Source organism: Stenella coeruleoalba (genome assembly GCF_951394435.1).
Source record: "Stenella coeruleoalba genome assembly, chromosome: 7".
NCBI classification, from domain to species: Eukaryota; Metazoa; Chordata; class Mammalia; order Artiodactyla; family Delphinidae; genus Stenella; species Stenella coeruleoalba.
Genome location: NC_137153.1, coordinates 39,077,182 through 39,097,413, shown reverse-complemented (window position 1 = coordinate 39,097,413; position 20,232 = coordinate 39,077,182). Strand labels below are relative to the sequence as shown.

The 20,232-nt window shown below is 37.0% G+C and overlaps 1 long non-coding RNA gene across 1 annotated transcript in view; it reads right to left on the bottom strand.

Moving 5' to 3' along the window:
* Nucleotides 1-1,259: 1,259 nt before the first annotated feature.
* LOC307189156 overlaps nucleotides 1,260-20,232 on the bottom strand; it is a 36,246-nt gene continuing 17,273 nt past the window's right edge. Inside the window, exon 3 of the long non-coding RNA XR_013829110.1 lies at nucleotides 1,260-3,512. This is a non-coding gene — a long non-coding RNA (uncharacterized lncRNA). The remainder of the gene's footprint in view (nucleotides 3,513-20,232) is intronic.

Here is a 20,232-nt window from a genome sequence, read left to right as displayed (position 1 = left end):
GATGGTACATACTTCAGCTAAGAGTTGTATACTTCCAAATTGATTTTGAGTAAGAATGTGGCTGGAAAATTGAAGACAGGAAGAAAGAAAATAAGAAAATGTGTGTGTGTGTGTGTGTGTGTGTGTGTAGGTTGGTGTGTGTGTCTGTGGGTGGGTGTGGGAGAGAGAGAGAAAAGTGACATGCATCAATGTGGGTGAGTCTTAACAGTGTGCTATTAAGTGAAATAGTAATTTTCCAAAGACTATATGCAAATATGTCATCTAGAGAAACAGGGTAGCACCATAATCAAGGAATCAAATCTGAAGTCACTAATGAGGGGCCTTTGGATGTGATTTACATAGCACATAGCATCACTTCTGTGGTATTCCTGCCAAAAAAGTGTATCCTGAATGCAATAGAAAGGAAACATCAGGAGAACCCAAATTGAGTGATGTTAACAAGATACCAGACAAATATTAAATGTCATGAAGAGTAAAGAATTGTGGAGGAAATGTTTGAGGTTAAAGAAGACTAGAGACACACAACTGAATGTCATGTGCAAATCTGAATCAGATTTTTGTACTTGAAAAAACTGCTGTAAATGCTGTTATAGTAAGTCCCCTACATATGATCGAGTTCCATTCCGAGAGTGCGTTCGCAAGTCCAGTTTGTTTGTAAGTCCAATAAAGTTAGTCTAGGTACCCAATTTTTACAGATAATGCCAGACACTTGAAGTAAGTTACATGATTGGACATGAAAATGCACATTCACATCTTTGAACGTTCGCAACTTGAAGGTTCACATGTGGGGGACTTACTGTATTGAGATAGTTAAAAATGGACTGTTGCTAAAGTATAAGCATAGTATCAATGTTAAATTTCCTCATTTGTGGTTATGTAAGAGATTTTCCTTATTCTCAGGAAATACACACTGATGTGTTAGGGCAGTGATCCCCAACCTTTTTGACACCAGAGACCGGTTTCATGGAAGACAAATTTTCCATGGATCAGTCAGGGGTGTGTGGGGGGAGATGGTTTCGGGATGATTCAAGCACATTACATTTATTGTGCACTTTATTTCTATTATTATTACATTGTAATATATAATGAAATAATCATACAACTCACCATAATGCAGAATCAGTGGGAGCCCTGAGCTTGTTTTCACTTGCCACTCGCTAATAGGGTTTTGATATGAGTCTGCAAGCAATTGATTTATCACGGCCTCTGTGCAGTTCAACCTCTCTGCTAATGATAATCTGTATTTGCAACCACTCCCCAGTGCTAGCATCACCACCTCAGCTCCACCGCAGATCATCAGGCATCAGATTCTCATAAGGAGTGCGCTACCTAGATCCCTCACATGGGCAGTTCACAGTAGGGTTCGTGCTCCTATGAGAATCTAATGCCGCTGCTGATCTGACAGGAGGTGGAGCTCAGGTGGTAATGTGAGTGATGGGGAGCGGCTGTAAATACAGATGAAGCTTCGTTCACTTGCCTGCAACTCACCTTCTGCTGTGCAGCCCGGTTCCTAACAGGCCACAGACTGGTACTGGTCCATGGTCCAGGGGTTGGGGACCCCTGTGTTAGGGGCTAAAGAAGGAAGATATATGCAACTTATTTTCAAATGAGTTGGAGAGTAATAACTCTCTCTCTACAAACAAACAAATACATAAGTAAAATATAAATAATATATATCAGTAAGGCTCTATGGCAGTTTATGTACTATCCTTGAAACTTTTTTGTAACTTTGAACTTATTTCAAAATAAAAAGTAAAAAGAAATCTATAAAGTAAGGCTAAAACAAAGAAGTAGATAAAAGCACCATACCTTTCATAAACTTAAAAAACTAGAGTAAGACATTTTTTAGAACTACATGTAGAAACAATAAAACTGTATTAAAATAAAGGAAGGAATGATGGCCAGGATTCGGCATGGTGGATACCCTGTGTGGGGGAGCCAGGGCTTACGATAGAAGGCTACCAAATGTTTTGCTGTAGGATATTGTGAGATCCCCCTTTTTGTTTCAATAGTTGTTAGATTCATTGGTGCTTATTACATTATTAAAAACAAGAAATTAGAAAAAACATGAACCAAATAAAAGAGGGCCATGCATGGAAACTGCTGAGAGTGTTATGAAATATACAATATGATTAATCTATTGTTTTCATCTGAGGTCAGTTTAGAAAAAAATAGAAAGACAGGAAGTGAGAGAAGGAGGGAGGAGGGCAGAGGGAAAGAGAGAGAAATGGAGAAATCAAGGAGCAGGAAAAGAAAGGGACATCAGGTCTTTTGAAGGAAAAGAAAAAAATAAAACAAGTCTGAAGAAAATAAACTGAAAAAACGAGGGAGGAAAGACTGAGCGTATTTCTGAGAGAAGCGAAGAACAGATTGGAAGAAGTCGAAAGAATGAGAATTGGGAATGCTGAGGCAGAAGAAAAGCCTACATGGTATTTCTGAACCACAAAAGGGACACTCTGTCTCCACAGAGGAGTGTCAGCCAAAGGGCCAGATTCCAGGAAAGGGTGATGTGGTTAAACAACACACCAAGGTTTGGTCTAACGGAAAGCTGACACTCAGCCAGCTGGGCTTTTCCAAAAACTTGGAGAGTTGTGGTCACTTCTGGCTTCTTCAATACTCCAAGCTATCAATTAGGAGGAACTGCTGGATTAACCTGTGGCCATAATCACCTATGATGGGGGCTTATGCCCAGATGCTTGTTGTGGGTAATTGAAGGCACTCCTCTGGGAGCTGCCATCTTGTTTCAACCTCCGGTGCCCAATGTGGGAGTAGTGCATGCTGGGAGCACGCAAGGGAAACTGGGAATTGTGCAAAGTACAGATGCATTTATCAAGGAAAACTGTCACTCCTGATAATTGTCCTGCAGCCTCTGGGTGCTCAGTGATGATCAGCCAACGAATGACTGGCTTTGTCAGCATTGACATCACCAGAACACTCTGGAAATACTCAAGCTGCCTCAAAGGTTCAGTCTTTCCTCTGTTTTGCTCTATGACCTTTGGAAAGAAAACCAACCAAAGAAAATGACTCTGCTGGAGTGGGGGAGGGGTGATTCCCGCTTGTCAGGAAATTCAGTCTGCCCTAGTGAGGGGGAAAACAAGGACTTCTACGATCCCGCTCCTGCTTCCCTAGCCTTTTCTGTGACTGCTCTCACCTTGGATCTGTTCTTGTGTTGAGTTAATCACAGCCCCCTGAAAAAATGATGATTTCCTTTTATCACTCCATCCATTTGGAATGTCCTATTTCCCTGTTTCTCTCAACCTGGGGAATGAATACTTTTTTTTTAAGTTAAATAAACGTTCTGTTCGAGTGGTACTTCTTCCATAAAACTTTTCTTCATACCCTGTGCCTCTGACCATCCACATACACACAGAGCCTCTCACCCCTTGGGAACCCCTCTTATGTTCTTTGGATGTCTTTCCAAGCGAGAGCACTTCACTGCATTGATTTGTCTTCTACTTCTGTCTTCTGAGGGCAGAGCATTAAAATCAGTGCTCAGTGAATGTCGAGCAACTCTATGAATGAATAATAAGGCCATATTAGTACTTTACACCCCTTGCCTCATTTAAGCCTCACACAGCCCTGGAACGTGGTTACTATCAATATTATCATTAATCCTGTCCTTACTGATGAGGAAAATAAGGCTCACAGAGGTTAAGTTATTCATCCAAGGTCATACCATTATTAAATCATAGAAGGTGGATTTAAACCTAGATAGTCTGACTTCAGAGTCCTCCCATGACAGCATGGCCTCCTTAACAATCATGAGTTACAGGTGGATTAAGATGCTGAGCATTTTTACCCACTGTAACTATTTCCAGGCTAAGTGTAATCATTATGCAAGGTCTAATAGTGGTGAATGTTCATGAAATTTAAAACATGGGCTTTGCCTCAGGAGTTTGAATCCCTTGAGAAACTCCAACTAATATTTGGGGCATTTTGTGAACAATAATATGCATTCATACATGTATGTATTTTTGGCACTTCTATGTACAAGGCATCTTGCTATAAATTGTGAGGGCTAGAAAGAAAAATGAATATAATAACTATGCCATCCCAATTTTCTAGGATGGACTGGATTTTTTAAAATGACGGCTTTATTGAAATATACCATACATCCATATACCATAAAATTAACTCTGAAAGTCTGCAATTCAGTAGTTTTAAGCAGATTTACAGAGTTCTGCAACCGTTACCAGTAGCTAATTTTAGAACATTTTCATCACCCCGAAAGGAAATCCTGCACCCATTAGTGGTCATTTTCTCTTCCCCCTGACAACTCATTGAGCCCCTGACAACCACTAATCTACTTTCTATCTCTATAGATTTGCCTATTTGCAAAATAGATTTCATTTCTATGAAATCGATTCTATTTGTGGAAATGGCCGAGCTGATGATCCTAAGAGTCATGGAAATGCAAGGGACCCAGGACAGCCAAAATATCTTTAAAAAGAACAATATGTGATCTTTCATGTCTGGTTTCTTTCACTTGGCATAATGTTTTCATCCGTGTTGTAGTATATATCAATACTACATTCCTTTTAATGACTGAAAAATATTCCATTGCATGAATAGTATACACATTTTGTTGATTCATTTATCTGTTGAGGACAACTGGATTGCTTCTACTTTTTGGTTGCTATGAACATCTGTGTACAAGTTTTATTTAGTGTGGAAATATATTTTGATTTCTCTTAAGTTTATACCTAGGAGTGAAAACCCTGGGTCATATGGCAACCCTGTGTTTTATTTTTGAGAAACTTCCAAGTTGTTTTTCAAAATGGCTACACCATGTTATATTCCCTCCAGCAATGTATGACAGTTCAAATCTCTCCACATCCTTGCCAACACTTCTTATTATCTATCTTTTTGATTATAGTGATCCTAGTGCGTGTGAAGTGGTATCTCTTTGTGGTTTCAGTTTGCGTTTCCCTGATGCCTAATGATGTTGACATTTTCTCATGTGCCTTTTGGCCATATGGCTTCTTTAGGAATCTGTTTATTCAAGTCCTTTGCCCATTTATAATTGGGTTGTTTGTTGTTTTACTGTTGAGTTGTAGGAGTTCATTTAGTCCACATACTAAACCTTTATCTGATGTGTATATGTATACTTTTTTCTCCCATTCTGCATGTTGTCTTTTACTTTCTTAATAATGTCCTTTATGCACAAATGCTTTTAATTTTGATGAAGTCCAACTTATCTACTTTTTCTTTTGTTGCTTATGCTTTTGGTGTCATATCTGAGAATGCATCGTCAAATCTGAGGTCATGAAGAGTTCCCCTCTTGGAAGATTTTCTTCTACGAGATTTATGGTTTTAGCTCTTTAGGACATTGATCTTCTTTCAGTTGATTTCTGTGTATTGTGTGTGGTAGGGATCCAACTTTATTCTTTTGCCCATGGATATCCGGTGTTCCAGGATCATTGTTGAAGAGACTATTCTTTCCCTAATGAATGGCCTTGGCATTCTTGTCGAAAATCAAATGGCTATAGATATATGGATTTATTTCTGGTATATAAACCAGGCCATAGATGTATGGGTCTATTTATCCCATTGATCTATATGTTTAGCTTTATGCCAATCTCACATTGTTGGGTTCTAAAAAAATTAATTAATTATTTAATTTTTGGCTGTGTTGGGTCTTCGTTGCTGTGTGCGGGCTTTTCTCTAGCTGTGGAGAGCAGGGGCTACTCTTCTTTGCAGTGTGCGGGCTTCTCATTGCAGTGGCTTCTCTTGTTGCGGAGCATGGGATCTGGGCTTCGGTAGTTGTGGCTTGTGGGTTCTAGAGTGCAGGCTCAGTAGTTGTGGCACACGGGCTTAGTTGCCCCGCGGCATGTGGGATCTTCCTGGACCAGGGCTCGAACCCATGTTTCCTGCATTGGCAGGCAGGTTCTCAGCCACTGAGCCACCACGGAAGCCCTCACATTGTTTTGATTACTGTATCTTTGTAGTAAGTTTTTTTTTTTTTTTTTGGCCTTGCTGCATGGCTTGCAGGATCTTAGTTCCCCAACCATGGATTGAACCGTGCCCCCTGCAGTGGAAGCGCAGAGTCCTAACCACTGGACCACCAGGGAATTCCCTGTAGTAAGTTTTGAAATTGGAAAACATGAGTTTTCTAATTTTTTCTTTTTCAATGTTATTTCGGCTGTTCTGGGTCCTTTGCATTTCCGTTTGACTCTTAGGATCATCAGCTTATAAATTTCTGCAAAACAAGGTAGCTAGGATTATGAAAGGGATTATGTTGAATCTGTAGATAAATCTGGGGAGTATTGCCATCTTATAATATTAAGTCTTCTGATTCATGAATGCAGGATGTGTTTCAATTAATGTAGGTGTTCTTTAAGTTTTTTAAATGATGCTTTGTAGTTTTCAGGGTATATTCTTACTCTTCTTTTACTAAATTCATTCTTGAGTATTTTTATTATCTTTTATGCTATTATAAATTGAATTGTTCTTTAAATTTCATTTTTGTATTGTTCATTGATAGTATATAGAAATACAATTGATTTTTGTATATTAATGTTCTATTCTGCAACATTGCTGATTCAGTTAGTAGTTCCAATATTTTTTTTTGTTTGGATTCTTTAGGATTTTCTATATACAAGATCATGTCACCTGTGAATAGAGATAATTTCACTTCCTTTCCAATCTGGATGCTTTTATTTCTTTTCCTTGCTTAATTGCTCTGGTTAGAGCCTCTAGTACAATGATCACCAGAGGTGATGAGAGCAGACATTTTTGTCTTGTTCTTGATCTTGGTGGGAAAGTATTTAGTTTTTCTTCATTAAATATGACGTTAGCTGTGGGATTTTAGTAGAGGACCTTCATCAGATTGATGACACTTCCTTGTATTAGTTTTCTGAGTGTTTTTATCATAAAAGATGTTATCTTGTCAATCTCTTTCAAGATGATCATGTAGTTTTTGCTCTTCATTCTATTAATGTGGTGTACTACACTGGTTGACTTTCATATCTTGAACCAATCTTGCATTCCTAAGATAAATCACTCTTAGTGGCGGTGTATAATTCTTTTTATAAATGGCTGGGTTTGGTTCATTAGTATCAGGTGAGGGGTTTTGTGCCTATATTCGTGAAGTATATTGGTCTGTAGTTTTCTTCTCATGATGTCCTTGGTTTTGGTATCAGGGTAATACTCGCCTTATAGTATAATTTAAAAGTGTTTCATATTTTCTATTTTTTGGGGGGGAAGAATTTGAGAAGCATTGTTAATTCCTCTTTAACTCTTTGGTAGAATTTACTAGTAAGGCCATTTGGGTCTTGTCTTTTCTTTGTAGGAAGTGTTTCAATTACTAATTTTATAGCAGAATCTGTATTCAGATTTTGTATTTCTTTTTGAGTCAGTGTTGGTAGTTTCTGTCTTTCTAGGAATTTTTCCATTTCATCTAGGTTATCTAATTTGTTGGCATATAATTGTTCATAGTATTTTCTTATGATCCTTTTTATTTCTATAAGGCTGATAGTGATGTTCCCCTCTTTCATTCCTGGTTTTAGTAATTTGAATCTTCTCTCTTTTTTTTATTGAACAGTCTAGCTAAAGACATGTCAATTTTGTATTTCTTTCGTTATTTTTCTAGTTTCTATTTCATCTATTTCTAGTTTTGTTATTTTTCTAGTTTCTATTTTGTTATTTTTGTTACTTTGTTATTTTTCTAGTTTCTATTTCATCTATTTTGTTATTTTTCTAGTTTATTTTTGTTTTGTTATTTTTCTAGTTTCTATTTCATCTATTTCCACTCTAATCTTTATTGTTTCCTTTCTTATTTTTGCTTTGGTTTTAGTTTGCTCTTCTTTTTTCTAGTCTAAGGTGGAAGATTTGGTTATTGATTTTAGATCTTCCTTTTAAATGTAGACATTTAAAGCTTTAAATTTTCCTCTAAGCACTGCTTTGTCTGCATTCCACAAATTTGCCACGTTGTGTCTTAATTTTCATTCATCTCAAACTTTCTTCTAATTTTCTTTGTGATTTCTTCTTTGATACACTGGTTATTAAAAGTGTGTTGTTTAATTTTCTCATGTTTGTGAAAATCCCAAATTTACTTCTATTATTGATTTCTAATTTCATTTCATTATGATCAAGGAACATACTTTGTATGATTTCAATCATTTTAAACTTATTAAGGCTTCCTTTATTCCCCTAACACACAGTCTATTCTGGAGAATGTTTCATGCATGCTTAAAAAGAATGTGTATTGGGCTTCCCTGGTGGCACAGTGGTTGAGAGTCTGCCTGCCGATGAAGGGGACACGGGTTCGTGCCCCGGTCCGGGAAGATCCCATGTGCCGTGGAGCGGCTGGGCCCGTGAGTCACGGCCGCTGAGCCTGCACGTCCGGAGCCTGTGCTCCGCAACGGGAGAGGCCACAACAGTGAGAGGCCTACGTACCGCAAAAAAAAAAAAAAGGAAAAAAAAAAGAATGTGTATTGTGCTGTAGCTGGGTGGAGTGTTCTATCAACATTTGTTAGGTCTAGTTGGTTTATAATATTTTTCAAGTCTTCTGTTTCCTTTTTGAACTTCTGCCTAATTGTTCTACCCATTATTGCAAGTGGATTACTGAAAACTCCAAATATTATTGCTGAATTGTCTATTTCTTCCTTCATTTATGTAAATTTTTGCTTCATGTATTTTGTGACTCTGTTATTAGATTCATATATGTTATAACTGTTATATCTTCTTGATGTATTGACTCTTTCATCATCATAAAATCTTCTTCCTAAAGTCTGTTTTACCTGATATTAATATAGGACCCCAGCTCTCTTTTGGTTACTGGTTGCATGCTATATCATTTTTCCATTTTTAAACTTTTCATCTATTTGTGTCTTTGAATCAAAACAATCTCTCTTATAGACACCATATAGTCGGATCATTAAAAAAATCTAATCTGCCAATATCTGCCTTTTGATTAGAATGTTTAGTCCATTTACATTTAATATAATTACTGATAAGCTAGGATTTTGCTTGTCATTTGTTTTCTATATATCTTATATCCTTTTTGTTCCTCTAATTTCTTTATTGCCTTTTTTCTCGTGTTAGATATATTCTAGTATGACACTTAAATTCTCTTGCTGTTGTTTCTTTCACTATGTTTTATGAATTATTTTCTTAGAAATTGCCCTGAGGATTACAATTAACATCTTTTTAAAATTTTTATTTATTTTTAATTTTTTGGCTGCATCGGGTCTTAGTTGCAGCACGTGGGTTCTTTGTTGCGGCATGCAGGATCTTTCGTTGCAGCATGTGGGCTCTTCGTTGTGGCATGCAGGCTTCTCTCTAGTTGTGGCGTGTGGATTTTCTCTCTCTAGTTGTGGCATGTGGGCTCCAGGCGCACGGGCTCTGTAGTTTGTGGCACGCAGTCTCTCTAGTTGAGGCGTGTAGGCTCAGTAGTTGTGGTGCGCGGGCTTAGTTGCCTCGTGGCATGTGGGTTCGTAGTTCCCCAACCAGGGATTGAACCTGTGTCCCCTGCATTGAAGTTGGATTCTTTACCACTGGACCACCAGAGAAGCCCCTAAAATTAACGTCTTAACATGAAAAATATCTAATTTTTATGAATAACCATCTTAATTTTTACAGTATATAAAACTTTGCTGATGAACTGTATTTAATGTAATATTATTCTTTTCAAAACAGATGGGTTGTTAATATGATTTTATTTTTGTATCCTTTTTAAGATTTCTTATATAATTCTATGTCAGGTCATGTATTTCTTGCTTCAAAGAACTTTTAGTTTAGTTGAGGAAAAACCACAGATATGTGTGAAAAGTCAGATGGCAATGAAATCTTTAAATACTAATTCAAGGCAATAACAGACATCTAATTTGTTGGCATACAGCTGTATACCAACCCATGTCTAGATAGGAAATGTGTAGTGGCTTAATAACAGGACATTTCAGAAAAATCAGAGTTGGTGTGAGACTCATGGCCCAGGCTGGTCAAAGAAGACTTCACAGAGTTAGAATTTGACCAAGTATATGTGGAGGTGTACAAACTCATTGAAAGGTAAGGAGAATGAATGGGAACTCACTAAGCTGGCTTCTGTCTTTTCAATGAGAAACAGGGGATGAGGTCACTTGTTCACTCTTAAGTCCGCAGCACCTAGAACATTGCCTAACACATTATAGGTGCTCAGTAAATATTTACCAGATGACCAAATAAATGAATTTGGTTGAATACATCAGTTAGGGGTGTAACTGCAACCTTGGAAGAGAGACGATACATTCTGAAACATCAACTTTGGACTACTTGCTACGTAATCGATAAGGGGGAAATAGCCATTAAGCCATCCTGTAAGGGGAATTCAATTGCTGGCATCTTTAGACCATTGCCATTATGCCTATTAGTTTTCAATTACCAGGGACACTGCAAGATTTTCACTTTTACTTAAAAAAATCTGTACATCTACACACTTTTCTGGGAACTCAGAAAAAATTGAAGGTGGACACTGTATATGTTTGTACATTTCAGTGATGGAAGAACGGGGTGGCAAAAGTTTTGCAAGTATTGAGAAGAGAGATAATAGGAAATGTGTGGGAACATTGCTTTGAAACATCTGAAATGGCTGTATTATTATTTTCCTTTCTTAAATTCGTTTTCTGGTCTTTGACTCTCCAGGGTCATCAACATCAGAAAATTTCAATAGTTCCAGCAAATATCAGTAAAAATAACTGAATAGAATTTATCTTTAAGGGTTTGAACATTTTTTTAACATCTTTATTGGAGTACACGTTTACATTAACTTGTTAATGTGATGTTTGGTAAAGGTTCTGTAAATCTTTGGTTAAGGTTAACTTTAAGCAACCTAAGTGTCCATCGACAGATGAATGTATAAAGAAGGTGTGGCACATATATACAATGGAATATTACTCAGCCATAAAAAGAAACGAAATTGAGTTATTTGTAGTGAGGTCGATGGACCTAGAGTCTGTAATACAGAGTGAAGTAAGTCAGAAAGAGAAAAACAAATACTGTATGCTAACACACATATATGGAATCTAAAAAAAAAAAAAAAAAAGGTTCTAAAGAACCTAGGAGCAGGACAGGAATAAAGACACAGACGTAGAGAATGGACTTGAGGACACGGGGAGTCAGAAGGGTAAGCTGGGATGAGGTGAGAGAGTGGCATGGACTTATATATACACTACCAAATGTAAAATAGATAGCTAGTGGGAAGCAGCCACATAGCACAGGGAGATCAGCTCGGTGCTTTGTGACCACCTAGAGGGGTGGGATAGGGAGGGTGGGAGGGAGACGCAAGAGGGAGAAGATATGGGGACATGTGTATGTGTATGGCTGATTTGCTTTGTTGTGCAGCAGAAACTAGCACAGCATCGAGAAGCAATTATACTCCAATAAGGATGTTAAAAAAAAAAAAAAAAGAAACTTGCATCATCCCTCTATTTCTTGGTCACTGGAGAAAGGAATCTTGCTAAAAGGCTAAGAGTTCTGAGGTTAAATTCATCTTTAACTGCACTTGCAAAGCCAGTAGAGGGAGCAGTGTACCTATCCTTTGATTTCTGGGATTGAAAATAAGTGCATAGGCTGGTTATCTAGGCTCAAAAAGAGAGAGAAAGGAGTCTGAGACTATGATTTGGTCTTTGGGGATCATGATTTTATGTTAAGGAATTATCAGAGTTATAGAATTGTTTTATTACCATTGGAGAATGTTGATGAGGGTGGTGTATGAAGATTGTTTTTTTCTGTTTTGCTTCCCTGGTGAAAAGTCATTGGAGCATTTTTGTACCAAGTCCACAAAAAAGTGGCCTGAATAAACTCATCAACCAGATTAGATTCTGGGTATCCAGGATTGCTTGCGTAATGGGTTGGGCATTTTCGCTGATCCTTGAAATCTTTGATGTGGCTGCAGAGTGGGAGCTGGGATGCATTCTTCCTCCCTGTCTCATCAGCTCCCATTCCGCGGGTCTCCAATGTCTGCGCTACATTATCTCCACAGCTGACTTAGCAGAGATAGGACGCCTCCTGTTCTCTTCTGTCTTGCCTGACTCACTCCCACAGTGTTACTCTCCCCTAGCAACAGGGCGGTGGGCTGAGCAAATGAGGCAGCAACCCCTCCTCACCAGCTCTCACCCCCTTCTGCTACTGTTTATGCAACATTTTGCTCATTCTTTTTCTCTCAGATTCTCCCTGTGTTTCCAGGTACTTATTCAGAGAGGCTTATGTGGGGCTATTTTCTTTGCCTTTGCTTATCTTTCAGCATGGAAATGAATGCTATAGTAATATTATCAGCCCATCTTTTTTAGCATTTCTTTGGGATACAATTCTTTTGACATTCACTTTTGGTCTTGTGATATCTCTTGTACTTCTTGAGCAAGTGTTTAAATCTCTCCTTTTAGTTTAGCCTTTTTTCTTGTTTATACCTTCTCTTTCCAGCTAGAAGGTGAATTAATATTGATATTTATGGCTGAAAATAAGCTCTTTTCACCTAGATCCTGGTCTTCTACATGAGTCAAGGCCTTTCTCATTTGGCTAAAAGTGTTTTAGAGAAAAAAATATAGAAATTCAATACTAATCATAATTCTGCCCTCCACCCTTTAGTAAAAAGAAAAACGGATTTGTACTTTATGGGATCAACTTATTTTCTCCTTTCCTCTTGACAGGTTTTGGTAAATGTCCAATTCCAATAATATGTTAACATTTTCAGTGTCAATCCAGGTTAAAAAGTAAGTAAACTCTGTTTTGTTCTTGTTCTCTTTGGCCCTTTCTCGTTGTCACCTTTAGCCACTGCCCCCTCCCTCACTTTTTCCCTAACAAGTCACAATCTGCCCTGTGCTTGTTTCAGGTCAGTATGCTTGGAAGGAGAATTCCAGTCTATTGCTTGGTTACTCACTAATCACTCTCATGTGACATGCTTTGTGAGACAGACTAACTGTTGGCCATTCTCAAAGTATAGCTATGGTGACAAAATCATTACAAATGTCTTTGGCCACTGTATTCAGAAAAGATCTTAAATATAAGAATTTGGGAAAGGCAGCTTTATCTTTTAAAGATAAAGCATCTCATCTGTTTTACCCAATTTTGCAATTGGTTCAGAGGTCAAGAAGGGACCTGGATCTCTCTAATCCTCAACACCAGGATTGAGATGGAAAAATCGAGTTGTAGTTGTTGTTGTTTTGGCCGCACTGTGTGGCTTGCAGGATCTTAGTTCCCTGACCAGGGATTGAACCTAGGCCCCGGCAGTGAAAGCTGAGTCCTAACAAATGGACTGCCAGGGAATTGCTGGAAAAGTTGAGTTTTGAGGGTTGGGGGAAGTGGAATAAGTTTGGAGAAAGGCAGAAACCCAGAGGGTAAGTCTATTATAATAAAGGTGGAAGAACTGGGACAGAGAACTCAGAATGAGGGACCGGATTTTGTGAGGATTCCAGGTATGTCTTATGTCAAAGGGAAATGAAGGTAGAGGGTTATAGAGACTGAGGATAAAAAGCAAAGTTACCATGTCTTAAGAGTCATTACTCTTGACTTGGGAGTTTCAAAGTTTGGTGAAGGATGTTCAGTTCAGCATTCTACTCTGAGAAATAGAAATCTTACTGCCTTAGTGACTATTTTGTCTGATGCTAATATAGCTACTTTAGCTTTTGATTGCTGTATGTATACTTAGTATATATATTTCCCATGTTTATCAACCATTATATGTCCTTTGATTTTAGGCGCATCACTTACAAACTGCATAACCTGCCTTCTGAATTTTTTTAAAAAACTCAAGTTTGTTTTCATTTAGTCCATTTAGCTTTATTATGGACTTTCCTTTTGTCTCACTTTTTTCTAGTCCTCCCTCCTTTCCTTTTTTTAAAAAAAATTATTCACATCCTTTGAATTTATTATTTTATTTTAATTTTTTAACTTTGTTTTTTTTAATTGAAATATAGTTGATTTACAATGTTGTGTTAGTTTCAGGTATACAGCAAAGTGTTTCAGTTATAAATATATGTATAGATTCTTTTTCAGATTCTTTTCTCTTATACGTTATTACAAAATATTGAGTATAGTTCTCTGTGCTATATAGTAGGTCCTTGTTGGTTATCTGTTTTACATATAGTAGTGTGTATACATTAATCCCAAACTCCTAATTTATCCCTCTCCCTGTCCCTTTCCCCTAGAGTAACCATAAGTTTATTTTCTATGTCTGTGGGTCTATTTCTGTTTTGTGTATAAGTTTATTTGTATCATTTTTTTTAGATTCCACATATAAGCGTTATCATATGATATTTGTCTTTGGCTTGCTTCTCTTAGTATGATAATCTCTAGGTCCAAAAAACAAACAACCCAATCAGAAAACGGTCAGAAGATCTAAATGGACATTTCTCCAAAGAAGACATACAGATGACCAAAAGGCACATGAAAATATGCTAGATATCACTAATTACTAGAAAAATGCAAATCAAAACTACAATGAGGTATCATCTCACACTGTTCAAAATGGCCATCATCAAAAGGTCTACAAATAATAAATGCTGGAGAGGGTATGGAGAAAAAGGAACTCTCCTACACTGTTGGTGGGAAAGTAAATTGGTACAGCCACTATGGAGAACAGTATGGAGGTTCCTTAAAAGACTAAAAATAGAGCTACCATATGATCCAGCAATCCCACTCCTGGGCATATATCTGGAGAAAACCATAATTTGAAAGATACATGCAGGGACTTTCCTGGTGGCGCAGTGGTTAAGAATTTTCCTGCCAATTCAGGTGACATGGGTTCGAGCCCTGGTCTGGGAAGATCCCACATGCCACGGAGCAGCTAAGCCCGTGAGCCACAACTACTGAGCCTGTGTGCTACAACTACTGAAGACCATGTGCCTAGAGCCCATGCTCTGCAACAAGAGAAGCCACTGCAATGAGAAGCCTGCATGCCACAACGAAGAGTAGTTCCTGCTCGCCGCAACTAGAGAAAGCCTGTGTGTAGCAACGAAGACCCAATGCAGCCAAAAATAAATAAATAAATTTATTTTTTTTAAAAAAGAAAGATACATGCACCCCAATGTTCATAGCAGCACTATTTACAATATCCAAGACATGGATGCATCTTAAATGTCTATAAACAAATAAATGGATCAAGAACATGTGGTACATAACTATAATGGAATAATTCTCAGCTATAAAAAAGAAGGAAATAATTCCATTTGCAGCAACATGTATGTTTGTTTTTAAGTTTTTTTCTAATGCTGTTTTTGTTTGGAATTTATGTCCTCTCTATCTTTAAGTCACTATGAAAGCTAATTTAAGGTATATGCTTGTCAAAGTTTAAGTTAATCAGTATCCTTATTGTTCTTTGATAAAATAGACCTCAGAAAGCTTAAACTCTATTCACTCTCCTTCCCCCTTATACACTATTGCAGTTGTATTTTTTTTTTTTTGCAGTTGTATTTTATCTCTAGAATATTTTCTGCCACAAACCAGGGTATTATCATTGTTTTAGACAGAGACTTTTAAAGATTTACTTGTCTATTTACTACTATAGTATCTCTGCTCACCTTTTTTTTTACATCAAATCCTTTCGCTCTTAGACAATACTCTTGCCTAAAGTACAGTCCTTACAATGTTTCCGTTTATCTGAAAATGTCCTTATTGTACCTCATTCTTGAAAAGTATTTTTCCAATATTTTATTATGAAGATTATCAAACATATAGCAAAGTTGAAAGAATGTTATAGTGAATACCCATATACTCACCACCTGGATTCTACCATTATTATTTGAAAAGAATATTTGCTGGAACTAGAGCTCCAGATTGCTTGTTATTTTCTTTCTTTCAATGTGTTATCTTCTGGCTTCTGGTGGATGTATATCAAGAAGTCAGACATTGGTCTTTTTGTCATTTCTCTGTAATCTATCTTCTCTCTCTGGCTGTTTTTAAAAATTCTTTTCATCTCTGACATTCTTCAGTTTCACTGTGATACATCTAGCATATGTTTGCTTGGGTTTCATTGAGTGCCATGCTCCGAAGACTGGTATCTTTCAGCAATTCTGAAAAATCTCATCCATTATCCCTTTAAATATAATATCTTCTTTATTCTCCTTAATAATTCCATCTGCAGCTACTTTAAGCTGACTTCTCCACTTCAGATTCTTTGGGTTAGCTAAGCACTCAGAATTGGTACCAAAACCCTAGTGAGGGCCACTGAATGAGTACTAACCCCCAGGAGATATTTCCCCTTCTCTCCTTTCCCTTTAGCTTCAAGGATGGGGTAAGCAAGTTTCCATGCAGTCCTCTTCCTGTGTGGTGGAGTTTAGCTCTTTTTCACTCTCACTGGGCAGGTGTTACCCTGTGGGGTCTCACCTTTATGCAGGGATAGTCTGTCACATTCTCACTGCCTGTCTCTCCCTGCACCGCCCTCCTCCTTGAAGACATGAAAGTGGAAACTCATTGACTCTAGGAATGCACAAAAACTTTAGGTTAATTTCCCTCTTCCTCAGAGTTGGTGCAAGTTAAGTAACACACACATAGAGATGCTGGGTAGACCTGGCTGGATAAAATGGGCAAAAGCACCATGAGTCATTTCAATGCATGATAATCAGAAAATTAAATCCAAGGAAAGCTTCTTCCAAGCAAATGCTGGACCATCTGGGTACATAGATTCCCAGATAAAACTCTCAGTTACCTGACCCATTTATGGGGAAGACATAACTTTTAGAAGTTCTCACTAATCCAGAGATGACAAATCATCCATACAGCAAAATGGGGCTCCATAAATATAAGGTTAATTTGAAACTTTTGTTTTCATTCTAGGTAAGCTTTCTAAGCATTTAGAAACTTTTTTTTTTCTTTTGGTATCAAGTTGACTTTTTTGGGGGGACCAGATGTAATCTCAGGACTTTTTTTTTCATTCTAATTGTTAGAATTGTGTTTATACTGGCTAAAACTATGCATGTTATTTATAGCAGAAATTATTTGTAAGTACAGTCTTATCATTCATCATCAATGCTTGATAGTTTCTGTAAATATTTCAGGCTGTAAACTAAATATCACTTGCTACTTGACTACATTTCTTTTGGTAGTTTGTGCCAACTGTGTTTTGACCATATCTAAAAAAGTTATGTTGCAGTTTGTTCTTCTGGTGTATATTATGTGTACTTTGGCAGTTAATGAAAAGAGATGCATTTCATGAAGATTTAAGTATTTACATCATTATATCATCTTAATATATGATTCAGTGGAAATACACACATATGTTCAAAGAAGAATTGTAAGTGAATCTATGCTTTTTACATTAGGAGAGTAAAGCAAATGATGAAAGAGTGTCCTAAAGTGCTGTGTTGCTATTTATACTTCCTAAATCATGGAACTGTGGTGGATTTTTAGCTACATTTCTCATGTAACAAGCCAATGATTATGAAATCATTATTTTTATAACCATTATTAGTTGGCCACAAGCACACTTGGCAGTAACCTCTTATTCTTTTGATGCTTTGTATATTTAACATTAGATCATTCTTATTGTCTTTCATTATTTCATCTTGTGGGGTGTCAACTTTGTAATCATGTTCAATAAAAGTGAGAAACAAGTATATGTGTGAACAAACATATGAAACCCATCGGACAAAGTGGAGCTCTTAAAACAGTAGCACATCTCTTAATAATATGTAATTTATTATCAGAGAACCATTTAGACATTGGACAATATAACTGAATCATATGAGTGCTGCATATTATTTTAGATATTAGTATTATTTCTCACATATGAGCCGTGTGTTTTCAAATTTTATTTTGAAATAAATGTATCTGCCTACTGGAATACAAGTTCCATGAGGACAGGGACTTTGCTTTATTTACCATTAATTTGTAGTTTAAGACATAATTGTCACCAAAATCTTTTACAATGAACAAGTTAATGTTTAATTAGGAAGTAATTAATAGTGGAAAATATTTTAGTAAACAGAAGAAATCAAATGTAGTCTTAATTTCAGTCAATATTTCTTCAAAACTATTTATTTAATGTGTTTTGTGGCTACCGGGTTAGGTGCATACAGATTTAAAGCAAGTATATTTTCCTGGTATATTGTTCTTTTTATCATTAAATAATGACCCTCTTAATTTGAAATAGTGTTTTTTTTGGTCTTAAGATCTCTTGGTCTAATATTGCTATACTGGTTTCTTCCTGCCCTCTTTCACTCTCTCCTTTCTTCCCTCTCTCCCTCCCTCCTTCCCTTTCTTCCCCTTCCTCCTCGTCCTCCTTCCGTCTCCTCTTCTTTCTTAGTATTTGCCTGGTATATTCTCTTTCATCCTTTCATTAGTTTACATTTGACCTTTTTGAGCCATTGTAGATATGTTTATAGAAAGCACATAGCTGGATTCTTTTTGTTTTTTAAAATCTTGTCTGAGAATCTTTGCTTTTACAGGCACATTTGTTTCATTTACAGTCACTTTGATTACTAGCATATTGGACTTATTTTAATTATCTTATTTTGTGTTTCTATTTCACGTGCCTTTTCTTTTTTTCTTTTTTTTTTGCTTTTGCTTTCTGCCTTCCTAACTTGTCTTGGAAAGACTGAGCTTCTTTATTCCTATCCTCCATTCTCTCACTGTTGTGGCCTCTTCCATTGCAGAGCACAGGCTCCGGACACGCAGGGTCAGCGGCCATGGCTCACAGGCCCAGCTGCTCCGTGGCATGTGGGATCTTCCCGGACCGGGGCATGAACCCGCGTCCCCTGCATTGGCAGGCGGACTCAACCACTGCGCCACCAGGGAAGCCCATATATCAACAATTTTTATGTCAGTATCAACTGCATGGTTTGTTGTAGCAGCTACATGATTTAAACCCTACATCTGTGTGTAATGGGTACCTGGGGTTTTGATTTCTCACAGTTGATTTGTTTTTCACCCAAGTCCCTGGAGAGATGGTAAGCTTTTGAACTGCTTTTACAGTTAGGTGGGAGGAGTGACTTTAGTCTTTTCATGGAGGAGGTAGTTCTTCAAGGCTCCATGCTTTACATGGGATGTCCAACTACAGGTCTTCCCTCTGTGTAGACATTTTATCTCCTGTCCTCATAGAGGCACTAATCCTGAGCCTCTATGGTCTGTGATTGAGGTTGAAGCTGCTGTTGGTCCTCACTTTCCTCTGGCCTTGATTTCTCTCTTTATCTGGCACAATGGGGATTTTCTAATTTTTTCTAACTTGGGTATGTGTTAATTTTTTTGTTTTTGTTTTTTCTACATTTTATTCATTTAGTTATGGCCTGTTTCTTGGTTTATGTTTATGTTTCTTTGGTGTCTTTTAATTCTATTTTAACTTTTTTTGTTTCTTCCAGTTGAAGCGCTAACGTTGAGTGTTATATTTTAAAGTAAACTGTATTATCTTAAAAAAGTTGATATAAATTTAATCCATAATACATGTGCAACAACTCCTCTCTTATCCAGATGCCTTTTGCTTGGTATTTACATTAAATGCATGTATTCTTACAGTTGTGAAAATCCAGTTTGTTTAAAGTTACCTACCTCAAGATGGAGGACTTTCCCTAAGAAAGTAGGCACAAACTTTTCAATGATAAGTTTGCTTCTCTCATCCTTATTAATTTAGAATGCTGAAATTAAGGATTTTGAGGTTATCAGTGTCCAAAGGCTAATGTAGGATTTTTAAAGCAAGACATTCTAGAATAATCAACCAGTTTTCATTCCTCTTTACTTTTTATTCTTTTCCTTTTACAGATTTCAAACAACAAAAAGTAACCAACCACTCACCTTGCAGGATCATTAGGTCTTAAAGATGTTATCTTCTTGGATAAATACTTGTTATTTAATTATATATTATTTTTCAGTGGAGACTGCTGATTTTTAAAAGAAATGATAAATTGGGATTAGTAAATCCCACTGTTTGTACTAAGGATATTTTATTTATTGAGTCTTTTGAGAATTGACAGACACTGTTCTATTTTTATGGGCTTTTGAAAATAAATTAGAAAAAACAGGTAACTAGAATAACTTTTACAACATAGTAGAACATTTACTGTACATGCACATGGGCACACACACACACACACACAGCCATGCCATGCCATCAACATCATTTTCATTTACTTTTTGTTTTTTCTGGCAACAGTAGAACATGCCCTGACAACCCGCCTTCCATTATAAATATTTTAAAAACCAGGCAGGAGAGAGTCATCCCTTAACCACAGTCATAATGTAATGAAGGATACACACAGCTGCAGCAACACTCTGTAATTACTTAATTTGTTTTTGACAGATCCCATTTGCAGAGGAGAGGAAAGTATGAAC